The sequence below is a fragment of the Zalophus californianus genome, chromosome 5, assembly GCF_009762305.2.
Source record: "Zalophus californianus isolate mZalCal1 chromosome 5, mZalCal1.pri.v2, whole genome shotgun sequence".
Classification (NCBI taxonomy): Eukaryota; Metazoa; Chordata; class Mammalia; order Carnivora; family Otariidae; genus Zalophus; species Zalophus californianus.
The window spans coordinates 69,034,144-69,046,717 of record NC_045599.1 but is presented as its reverse complement, the minus strand read 5'-3'; the positions used below and the strand labels follow the sequence as shown (position 1 = coordinate 69,046,717).

General features: G+C 37.3%; 1 long non-coding RNA gene across 2 annotated transcripts in view; it reads left to right on the top strand.

The window, feature by feature from the left end:
• Positions 1–6,066: 6,066 nt before the first annotated feature.
• The window catches only part of LOC113929848, a 76,378-nt gene continuing 69,870 nt past the window's right edge, over positions 6,067–12,574 (top strand). For both annotated transcript variants that reach the window (XR_003522347.1, XR_004820106.1), the window contains exons 1-2: positions 6,067–6,158; positions 8,023–8,134. This is a non-coding gene — a long non-coding RNA (uncharacterized LOC113929848). The remainder of the gene's footprint in view (positions 6,159–8,022; positions 8,135–12,574) is intronic.

The following is a 12,574-nucleotide window of genomic DNA, read 5'->3' as shown; positions in this document are numbered from 1 at the left end:
CCAGGTCTCCTTACTTCTAGTCCAGTGCTATTTGTGTTGGTTTTATCTTTCTATGGTTGTCTTTTCCCTCTCATGCTGTTTTTAGTTTTAACAAAATTAAAACTTCACTCAATTATTTTGATTTTATCTTTTTCAGGTTTCATTAGGGATTTGTGTGTGTGTGTGTGTGTGTGTGTGTGTGTGTGTGTGTGTGTGTGTGTGGTATAGTTAGAAAGATCATAGGCTTTGAAATCAAACTGAATTGTGAATTCCAGTTCTGCCACTTACAATATGAGTGACTGTGAGCAAATTTAATAAGTTCTGTGAGCCTCAGTCTGTTAATGGGATAATTCCTACATTATAAGGTTATTATAAGGATGAAGCAAATAGATGCTTACATTTGTTTCCTTTACTTTTTCCTTAAGAGAAATTCTGGCCAATATAAAAAAATTTTTAGATTAATTTAACTCGACTAATGGTATTTATCATTTTCATATTAGCAAATTATTTGTGTTTACTTTTTCCTAATAGGCAGTTTGAAGATGAGTAAGGGTGTTTTTCTGATTAATTAGTTGTTCTTTTGATTTACAGTATGTAATTTTGATCTAGCTTCTTTGTAAGGAGAGCATGTATCAAAGTTGCAAGGTACCGAGCAGTCTCTTACTCAAACTGTATCTTCTTTTTTTTTCTTCTTTTTTTAAAAGATTTATCCATTTATTTTGAGAGAGTGAGAATGAGAGAGAGAGAGAGAGCACATGAGAGGGGGGAGGGCCAGAGGGAGAAGCAGGTTCCCCGCTGAGCAGGGAGCCCGATGCAGGACTCCATCCTGGGACTCCAGGATCATGACCTGAGCCTAAGGCCGTCGCTTAACCAACTGAGCCACCCAGGCGCCCACAAACTATATCTTCTTTAAGCAAGTATCAGGATCCATGCTTTAGGAGGTGCAAAGGAGAGAATTTTAAGTTATATGTGCCCTCAGGTGTCTTGGATTCACTGATAAAGAGACACAATAAACAGATGGAAAGGTAAATAAAAATAGAAGACTTAAATAACATTTAAAGCAACTTTAGAAGAGCTGACTGACCCGGGCAGTGACTAATTGTCATAATGGGCACCATTAACATGAATACATGCAAATGCAATTCTCTGAAGAATAGTCAACTTTTACATAACATAAAAGCATCCACCTGAAGCTGATATTGGGCAACCATAATTACATTTTCAACCCTCCTATCTCCAGGACAACCCAGGGAGGGCACAAAGGAATGCTGTCCATAGTTATTTACCAATCTCTATTGTAAGTTCATGAGACATAAAACTGGACCTTACTTTTTAGTGTTAGAAATTATTCATGAGAATAACATTGAAGTATGTAGTATTTAATCTTTCTTTGTAATGATCATAACAGGCAAAGAGAAGAAGGACTAAAATGATCAAGCAGATGGAATGTTTCCTTTGTCCTGCTTATGGTATTAGAGCGCATGATATAAATAACGACTTATACTTTGATTCTAAACACCCTTTAATAAGTGAGTGGGGAAGCTGGATCTGTATACCTAGACAAAGTAAAATTAGAAAATCAAACAAAGTATAAATTAATTAATTTTAGGCACCTAATTTGAATATTTCAGGTATTTATTTTTTTCCATGCTTTCCCTTGCTATCAGCGATTTTTTTTAGGATTTATTTTATTTATTTTTTTTAAGTTTTTTTTTTATTTATTCATTCGAGACACAGAGATACAAAGAGAGAGAGAATATGAGCAGGGGGAGAAGCAGAGGGAAGGGGAGAAGGAGGCCCCCCGCTGAGCAGGGAGCCCAATGCGGGGCTCAATTCCAGGACCCTGGGCTCATGACCTGAGCTGAAGGCAGACGCTTAACCATCTGAGCCATCCAGGTGCCCCCGGTTTTATTTTATTTTTAAGTAATCTCTACACCCAACGTGGGGCTTGAATTCACAAACCCGAGGTTAAGAGTTGTGTGCTGCACTGAGTCAACCAGGCATCCCTCACCAGTGATTTTTTTTTTTTAATTTCATGTATTTTCCTCCTTTATTTCATTTAGGTTTTGTAGGATTTGTATATGTGTGTGAGTGTTACCTATATGAACACTTCCATATTTTCTGGTTCCATTAGATGTTCCATGCCCATACTGAATTTTTTCTGCTCTAGCCTTAGAATCAGCCATTTCTCCAAAGAGTCCTGGTTCCTTTTATTTATGTCTTTAGAAACCAAGATCTGAGGTGTGTTCATTACTACTCAGGTGTCATTGCTTCTAGACCGTATTAGTGGACATAAAAAGGAAACACATTCTCCCTCTCTCCATCTCTCTGTATATAAAAACTGTGATTCATACCAATATCTTCCAATTCCAATCCAACACCACTGGATCCATTCTAGCCTTCCCCCTTTAATTATTTGTAAAATAGATACCTGGTTTTCATTTCCAGAATATATTTATTTGTTCAGTCCTAGAATATAGTTTCAGAATAATTTATTAGTTAGGATATAGTACTTCTGTACAGTTTCTTTTGTCTTTAGACTTAAAATATATATTAAAAATATTTTTATCTGAAGTTACTTAGGTTAGTTCTTTTTTCCTTTGTCCCCTTAAATAGGGTTATGTTATTCATGTCTAATATAGTTAGGCTTATTTGTTGCTGTTTGTATTCCATTCTGGGTTTTCTCCAAGTCCTGGTTGATTTTAAAAATTTACTTGTATTTTGTGTATGTGAAATAACGTCATTGTTCTAAAAATCAGAATTGTATAAAAAGATATATTTAGAGATAATCCCACTTATCCATTCTACCTGCTCCTTTTCCTCCGTTCCTTCCATTCTGTTCCTATCCCTTGTAGCTACTCAATTTCATTCATTTCTGGTTTATCCTTTTTATGTCTTTTTGCTAAAACTAGCAGATACATGTGTATTTCCTTATATTTCCCTTTACTTTTTCTTACATGAATGGCAGAATACCATAGGTACTCTTTTGCATTTTGCTGCTTTCTCTTATCACAGAAATCACTCCGTATCAGCTTATAAAAGTCTTCCTTATTCCTTTTATATAGCAGCATAATTCTGTTTGTGGATGTAGCTTGGTTTATTCATCACCATACTATTTAGGGGCATTTAGGTTGTTTCTAATATTTCAGAATTATAAATAATGCTGCAATGAATAACCCTGTACATTTGTATTTCTCTATTGTTGTAAGTGTATCTTCAGAGTAAATTCCTAGAAGTGAAATAGCTGGGTCAAAACGTAAATGCATATATAGTTTTGTTAGATATTGTCAAATTCCCCTCCAAAAGGGTTTACCAGTAATGTATGAAAGTGCATGCCTTTCCACAACCTCACAACAAAATGCCTTCTCATACTTCAAAATTTTTATTAACCTGTTTTGTGCAAACTTGAATTTTAATTCTCTTTATTTTACTGTTGATTTGGAACTAACACTTTGAGAATTACTCTTCATTTTTTAAGATCTGTCAGATGATTATTTTGAGATCCTTTCATTTTATCATTTTTTTTCCATAAGGTTTAGTCCATCCATTCAATGACTACCTATTGAAAAAAATATCTTGTGTGGCCTCTATTTCCCAGACAATATGCTAAGACACAATTCTTGCCCTCAGTTGCTTACTGACAGAGAAGAACAGGTTAGCAAATAAATGGACAATTACGAGATAGACACAGCTCTGCATGGATAACACCTTCCAGTGAGGGAAGAGAAAGCCAGATATATTCTGAAATTGTAAGTAATTTAATGCAATTACCATATAGAATTCATGTATGTACTCCTAGATGTGGTGAAATGAGAGAGAAATATAGTTCAAGAGGCATGTTGAGAAGTTTAGATGTCATCTAGAGGACAAAGAAGACTTACTAAAAAGTTTTAAGCAGAATAGAGATATGATCGGGATTTTTATTATGGCCATGACAATGAGGGGTTTCCAAAGAACTTGAGGTTTATCCTGAAGTGTTAAACTATATTGTATACATAGAGGTAGGTATGTTAGGTCATGTAAAAGAAAGGAATAACCCCTAAGGCAAGAATTGACTGTGACCTTATAGAAGGCAATAACTTCTTTAAGAAAAAATGGATTAATTTGAATGGGGTCTGCAATGATACAAGCAAGGTAAGGGAGGTGTTATCTGAGAGGATGCCTATTGCCTGCTTTGGTGGTTTAAAGTGGGTCTTTTATTCAAAAAAGGAGCTGTTCTTGGTGTCTGGGGTTTTCCAGTAGAATTTGAGTAACACTAGTCATTATAGGTATTGAAAACCAAGACCATCTATACCTGGAACAGCTTATGGATTACATTAACATTACTTTACTATTCAGATGCTTCATTAAGATGACGTTATTATTCGGTCTTTTCATCAACCTGATTTTACTGTTTCAGAAAGTTCTTGCTTGGGAAGATCAAGTTGCTAATAATTTTATTGTTCATTTCAGAAAGTTCCTGAAGATCCCCCCTCCTTTTTTTTTAAAGATTTATTTATTTATTTTTAGAGAGCGAGAGAGAATGTGCACACTACCGGGGGGTGGGGGGATGGGGGGGAGGTGCAGAGGGAGAGGGAGAGAGAATCTCCAGCAGACCTTGCCCTGAGCTCAGAGCCCAAAGCGGTTCTCAATATCATGACTCTGAGGTCACGACCTGAGCAGAAACCAAGAGTCGGACCCCAGGGATGCCTGGGTGGCTCAGTCCTTAAGCGTCTGCCTTCGTCTCGGGTTGTGATCCCAGGGTCCCGGGGTCGAGCCCCGCATCGGGCTCCTTGCTCCGCAGAAAGCCTTCTTCGCTGTATCGCACTCCCCCCCCCCCCCCCGCTTGTGTTCCCTCTCTTGCTGTGTCTCTGACAAATTAAAAAAAAAAAAAGAGTCGGACGCCCGACTGAACCACCCAGGTGCCCCCTGAAAATCTTTTTAAACTGATATTAGACTCCTCAAACTAAAGCAACATCAAACAGCTGTTTCTTTTCAAGAATTGCTTTGAAACCCTTTATTTTTGAAAACCTTCTCCCTTCCATGTCTACCAATCCTAAACTACTGGATCACAGATTTGCCTAATCATAATCAAGCCCCTTTTCTCACACCAAAAGATCCATCTTAAACCAAACTTCCCAAATCTTAAACATATCTGATTTTTGCTTTTCCTCTTCCGAAACACCACCAAGATTCTTGTCAAAGTAGTGGCCTCACTTACTGTGGCAAGCAAGAAACTCAAGTTTACTTTATGAACAGGTTATTTTGGTGGTGTTTTCAGGGAATGAAGTACACGCAGGATTCATTTCTTATTCCATCTACAAATGATGTTTTTGCATAAATGGTGACCAGTAGTTTGGAACCGTGGGCCTAAATTAACAGTCCAAGAATATCTGAGTTAACTTTCTAATTCTAATGTTTTGTATTTCTTTCAACCTGGCACATGCCATTTACAGTCAGAGCAACATCAAGGAATGTCATCGTGCCTCACTCATAATTATTGTTTTTCAAATTAGTGAATTTGGAAATGTATAATAGGTTCAGGAGAAAATGAGTGACCTATGTATCCTAGCCAATCGGCCTATATCAACCAAGAAAGACTTTTGAGGGCGCCTGGGTGGCTCAATTGGTTAAGCAACTGCCTTCGGCTCAGGTCATGATCCTGGAGTCCCGGGATCGAGTCCTGCATTGGCTCCCTGCTCAGCAGGGAGTCTGCTTCTCCTCTGACCCTCTTCCCTCTCATGCTCTCTAGCTCTCATTCTCTCTCTCAAATAAATAAATAAAATCTTTAAAAAAAAAAAAAAAGACTTTTGAGAAAAGAGCTGTATAGATTTTATGTAAATTTGGTATTTATGAGTACCAAACTTTTAGCACTGACATCTGCCTGAGAAGAAACTTCATTTAACAGCAGCAGCAGAAATGAAGTTCACTGTGAACTAGTTTTGGATACCATATGCTTTAACATGCCGAAGAGGAGGGGAGAAGAGGCCTTTTTAAAAACAGGTTTCTCTTGCTCTCACGGTCTATGATGTTGCGTGACAACATTGTGACATCATAACTTGGGCTATTTTATTTGCTGTTGCACCACTCCAGCCCCAAGGCGTGCAACAGCACCTCGGGGGTGTGCAGTGCTTTCCCTTCATAGAACTTCAGGCACTTCACAGGCATTTTCTTTCTAAACCTCACAACATCTCTCAAAGGTATTGCCAAACTGGAGGCAAATTTCACAGTTTAATCATGTGGAACACATTGGTAAATATAGATGTGCCTTTTAGAAAGTTGCTTCAAAGTGTATTTTGCAGCTCACGCGACGTTTCTCAGGGTGTAAACCAGTGGTGTAATGTAAAGCTTTTGGCCCTCCCCCACGGGAGCTGGGAGGAGAGGGGTTTGGCAGCGCATAGTGGTGCTGGAGGATCCTGCGGAACAGGCAGGCGGACTGTTTGGTTGCACGTCCTGCCCTTTTCTTCCTGTCTTGCCCACACAGGGGTGCCTCCTTTTGCTCCATCTCGTTCTTTTCTTTGCAGCATCAGAAAAGAAAACTGAGTTCTAAAGTTTAACTTGTAATTAAGAGTTTGGTTAGATTTTCAAGGCACAACACAAAAGTCCATTTAATTCACAAGGCCTGTTGATTATAATCCTGGCAAATTTTCTTTTTCTTTCTTTCTTTCTTTCTTTCTTTCTTTCTTTCTTCTTCTTTCTTTCTTTCTTTTTCTTTCTTTCTTTCTTTCTTTCTTTCTTTCTTTCTTTTCTTTCTTTCTTTCTTTCTTCTTTCTTTCTTCTTCTTTCTTTCTTTCTTCTTTCTTTCTTTCTTTCTTTTCTTTCTTTCTTTCTTCTTTCTTTCTTTCTTTCTCCTTTCTCTTTCTCTCTTTCTCTCTTTCTCTCTCTCTCTCTCTCTCTCTCTCTCTCTCTCCCCCTCCCTCCCTCCCTTCCTCCCTCCTCCTTCATATATGTACTGCTGAAGCAAGCACTATAATCCTGGCAATCTAACCAGTACTTATAACGTAGTTTTATGGGAAAAGGAGTTCTTATGAAATGGAAATGTGGCAACATTGCAGACATATCTGTTTCTTGCTTTAATCTCTTCAAATCCAATATGAAGAGGAATGGGCTTTTTCTCAGAATATTTCTGCCTCCCAAACCACACCCTTTTCCTTCCCTCACCCTCACACCTCCTGATCCCTTAGAAAAGATCCCTTCGTGTGAAGCAGAGACCTGGACGTGAATCCTAGTTGTGTCCCGTAATAACTGTATAAACCCTGAGTTGTTAAACCTCCCTGAGCCTGTTTCCCCATTTGTAATTTTTACATACCACTAACTCACAGGAATGTTGCAAAGATTAAATAAAATAATATGTATGGAAGAGCTGAAGAGATGAAGAGCTGAAAAATAATATGGAAAAATGTGGCCAGTGAGAAACATCTTCGACCATCTGGTTTTCTGGGATGATTTGCTCCACCCTTTTGGTATCATCCAAGCCAGGGCATCTTCAAGAGTGGAAAAGGGAGATTCAGGACAACAACACACATAAACTGGGACTGTCCCAAGCAAACCAGATGTGTGATCAATCTCTATAGAGAGAATTTTCAGATGGCAGTGCCTGTGCCTAATTGCACACATTATTGGGGATGGCGATGCCTGCATTCTATGAATGAGAATATCTTTATTGCCCACATACAAGCTGAACTTCTACCACTTCTCTCTTATTTTCAAACTCTTTGTATAGCTTGTATTTCCCCAAATGTGCTACATGGACAAAAGGTGGCACGTGAGACTATTTCAAGTGGTATACAGCAAGCATTATTTTTTTTTTAAACTGTCAAGTCGGATCTATAATTTTGGAAGTACAATTTTTTAAAATAAGTCTGTTTTAGACCAACATTTGAATTGATTTAAAGAAAATGATTAAGTAAATCAAACTAAAATGAGATTATAGTTATAGGAAGGTTGCCTGGAATGACTAACAGGTGGGAGGCCCTGCTTGTTTGGATGCAGCCAGTAGAACGAAAGAACAAACTACTCAGTATTTGGATAAACAGTATTATAATATACCACCTTTCATTTCAGGACAAGTGCTTTGTAAGAGTTGGAGTTAAGATAAATACCCAGTTGTAACCCAGATGAGGAGAACAGAAATGGAGCAATTGCAGTTGAAGATTAGCTTTGGATACATTTTCTGGTAAGTCTTCGCTTCCCCACCATTTTTACACATTATTAATGTAAACTATGTATGAAGAACTGACAACACTTGGCAAAATTAATACATACACTGATTTAAGCTTTGTAGGACATTTTAACTCATATTTGCTTTTTGGGAGACATGATTTAGGATGGAAACTTAGTTCGTCTTGTCTTGAGAATTTCCTCGAACTGTTTGGATAGCTCATTTAATTCCCTGGTTAACAAAAGGGTCTTTCTGATTTCTGGTCCCAGTCCTTTCTACTTTAAGTGCAGTCTCCAAAGAAACAAAACATTGGGAAGGTGTTGCCATCTATCTCTCAATATTTGTTACAGAGACACTGACGCAGGGGCCTTTCTAATCCTCACCTTTGTTTCTTCTCTGTTTTCTTTTGTTTGTGATTTCTCTCAACAGAATGAATGCTTCTATTCTTTCTGTTTGTTTGCTTAAAATAGAGACAATTTAGATAACATACCAAGACACTTGAGTATGAATGATTAGCAGTCAGCCCTTAGCAATTATACTTTTGCTAAAACCCATCAAAATATTTGATAGATGGTCATTCACAGATAGCAGTGTGCACTTAAGCTTAGGGTTTATAAAGTTTACAAGTATTTATGTATGATTTTGTGTGTATTTTCAAAGTTTTTTTTTTCTTGTGGAACTTTGAAAATGAAGAGAATTAAGTTGTTCTAAAAAGCCAAAGCAGCCTGCCATCTCTTTTTCTTTTCTGGGCTACAGTCCAATTTGCACAGCAGTTTGCAAAGAAAAAGCAAACGCATCACTAGATTCAGCGAGAAATATTGTAACAGTATGTAATCTCTGTCAAGATAAAATTGCTTTGTGATTTACATTACAATAAATCCTGACCTTTAAGTGCTGCAGACTAAGCTAATCTGTGAAGTACTTTATTCCAACACTGAATCAGCGAGTGAAGCTCAACCAAATGACTGTATTTGTCCCACCGTGGTGTGGTTAAAGAGCCTATATATATCGAAGCAGATTACAGAGCATTGTTCTATGTGTACTATAATAAGTAGAATAATTGAAATATTCAATCTGTTTCATCATAGTGAAATAATAAGAATTATTTTAACCTCCCTTCTGTTTGCCTATTATGGGAATACAAGTAGCTTCATTTAAATATCATTAGGGCCTGATTTAGATCGATGAGAACAAGGAAATTCAGAATTAAGGCTAAAATACCACATGACATTTCAACCTTAATTCACTTCTTATGGCTGTTAATTATTTTCTTTTTCTTTCTCTTTTTTGGTAAAATAGTTAAGACATTGTGTTTGAATTTATTAGTACTAGCTTTGAATTTTTTGCTTTTTGACTCCCCAAGTCAAGTGCTAGGTTTATCAATCATTGGAGAATAGAATTTTCTCAGACATAATGAATTTTAAAAATAAGTTGAAATTTACCAACTTGGAGATTTTTAGCCATATTTCTTCAAGTATCTTTCTCTCCTCTGTACTCTTGGCTTTCCTCTAGATTTTGATCACACACATATTAGACAACTTTATATTATCTCGGAAGTCAGTGGTAGGTACCACCCACCGCCCCCCCCAAGTTTTCAACTCTGTCCCTTCAACTGAGCAAGACCACAGGGCTCAGCTTAGGTTTCCTTCTCTTATCCGATAACAGGAAACTGCCTTTGGGGAGTAAGTTGGAACAACAGTAGAACTCACAGTTTCCCTTTTCTTGGGGGCCACACTCCTGTGCTGCCTGTTGTTCAATGTCTGAAAACAATTCTTTCCTATATTTTTGTTATATTTCTCATTGTGTAAGATGGGAAACTCCTGTTACTCTATCATGGCCAGAAACAGATGTCTCACATAACTAGAGTTTACAAGGTTGTTTAAGACTTTTATTTAACTGTTCATCAGTTCTTGAGACCTCAAAGTAAGTGATAAGAAGGTATTTAAAACAAATTCTGGACACAGTAAACTGTCACATTGTCAATGCTCATATCTTACTACAATGCAATATAATGATTGCAAAGGACATAGGACACCATAATCACTTTAGCAACCTAAAATTAGAATTTTTTAAATTTCTTTCCAAGTATATACAAGAAAGCAGTGCTAGAGTGCTTCTTTCTAACAAAAGTCATCTTCCTACTAAAATGGAACTTCCTAATAAGATAGTGCTAGAGGCCTCTTCCATTGTTTCTTACGATTTACTGTTGCTGTGCTCGATTTTAAAGTTACATTGAGTTAAGGGAGCAGTCTTCATTTTAGTAAGACAAACTTTTTCGTATTTTGTGTTTTTTTTTATTTTAGATTTTTATAATAAATTTATAGGGTGCCTTGAGGCAGCCCAATTTGCATCATAGGGGCCACCTAAGAAACTCACCTGGGACAGACCACTCTGTTCTGCCTTGGAGCACTATTGTCTAGAACCAGAATTGTTCACGAGATACCCCCATTATAAAAAGAGACACCCTCGGGCACCATATCAATGTATACTGGAGGGTCTTCTCATGCATTTTTGAGAGGAAAATAGTTTTGATATCAGCAAGATGAGAGCAAGTATTCCTGATGCTAAAAGGATACCTGAGCACTTACCTGAAACATTAGTATATTTTTAAAGGTGAATTTCGTAGTTCCAAACAATTTAAAATTAAAATATAGTGATTTTCTAGATCATTTGCTTTAGTGTCAGAAGAGTACAAAACTAATAGTTTGAAGGAAAGATTATATAAAAAATATTGATACATTGATATAGATAATGTTATCCCTCCCCTCCACACACACAGTCTTTCAGGCTGCTATTTATTTTCTTAGCAATTAAAAAAAAAAAAACTGCCAACGAATGCACTGGTATAACCTGATGATTTACCAATAGATATTCCTGTGACCTACTCTACAGACTAGACTATATGAATCTTCTGTGATATCAATTAAATCAACATCTACCTCTAAAACAACAATTTTATTTTTGTTAGGAAAAAGCCTTAATCTTGACATGCAACACTTTCCAGTAATTTGGGGGTTTTGCTGTCCTCAGGTCTGTCAAGACAGCCCTCTGCCTTCTCACACAGAAATGCCGACTTCACACTGATTGTGTAGTTGTTGTTTTGTTACCAACTATTTGATTTGAGCGTTCAGTAGAATATCTTATCACCTATTTTGTTTTAGATGTTGGTCTGCAAGTTTTTGGTTTTGTTGTCATAACCATTTTTATGACAGAATTTGGGGTGATTTAAAACTACCCCACTGTCATCACCCACCACCATCTTCCCAGAATTTCCCTCTACCTTGACTTCTTAAGCTTTTGTTTCTTCACCTGTTAAAGAGAATGAAATGATCTCCTAATATCCCTTCCGACTCTGAGATCTGTGACTGTATAAGATAACTCTGTTTGGACCTGAAATTGTGGAAGAAGGAGTACATGATGTATTGCCTCACTCTCATGTTTTCAGACCCCGCATGTCTAAGATTAAGTTGCTATGTGTTATATTTTGTCCTCTGAGTCAACACTTGTCCTTACATCCATCCATGTATCTATCCATCCATCCTAACAACAAGCACTGAGCCTCTGCTATGTACTAGTTTTGTTTCTCCAGGTACTTACCAGGTTTGCTGGTGCTATTGGAAGCTATAAATAGCTACGCTATAAATGTCATTTCTCAGATATATGATCACGTAAGCAGACTTGATTGTTACTTGGAGGTGAAATGTGAGTGTTACGGATTTTGTTGTTGTTGTTGTCTGGTGAGGGTAAGGGGAAAGATAAACTATTCCAGCATTTTAACATAGAGGATTTCTTGCCTGCCACCACAGTCTGGACCACTTAGCATGATCAAATCGGGGCTTGAAGTTTCTCTAGGATTTAGTAATCAAAGGAAGAAAGCCAATTGACCTCACCATTTGGTTAGTAGCCAGCGTCTATGATTTTGGATGAATTGAAAAATCTAGGCCTATGGCAGTTCATATTATTAGTTTATAGGCATGTGACAATTTAGTGTTATCAAATAGCCTTATGTAGGCATCTGCTTACTGTGCTCTGCTCTGAGGCAGGACAGTCCTGCTGAATAGTTATCAGGAGAGACTCTAGCAAATGGGGGCAGAAGATATACTCAGGGAATATACAAGAGCATAATTTCAGGCAATGCTTTATTCCTCCAGAAGAATCCTGAGCTCAGCAAATGTAGATTACTTACCTTTTACCACATTCCCTGAGGTCGTACAATTTACATAATAAATATTTGTGGAATACCTACTATACACCAGTCATTTTACTAGGTTCTTTCTTTATCTTTTATCTTAATGTAATTTTTATCATAATCTTTTTCTTTTTTTAATTTTTTAAAAGATTTTATTCATTTATTTTAAAGGGAGATAGAGAGTGTGAGCAGGGGGAGGGCAGAGGGAGAGGGAGAGAGAATCACAAGCAGACTCACGCTGAGTGTGGAGCCCAACCTGGGGTTTG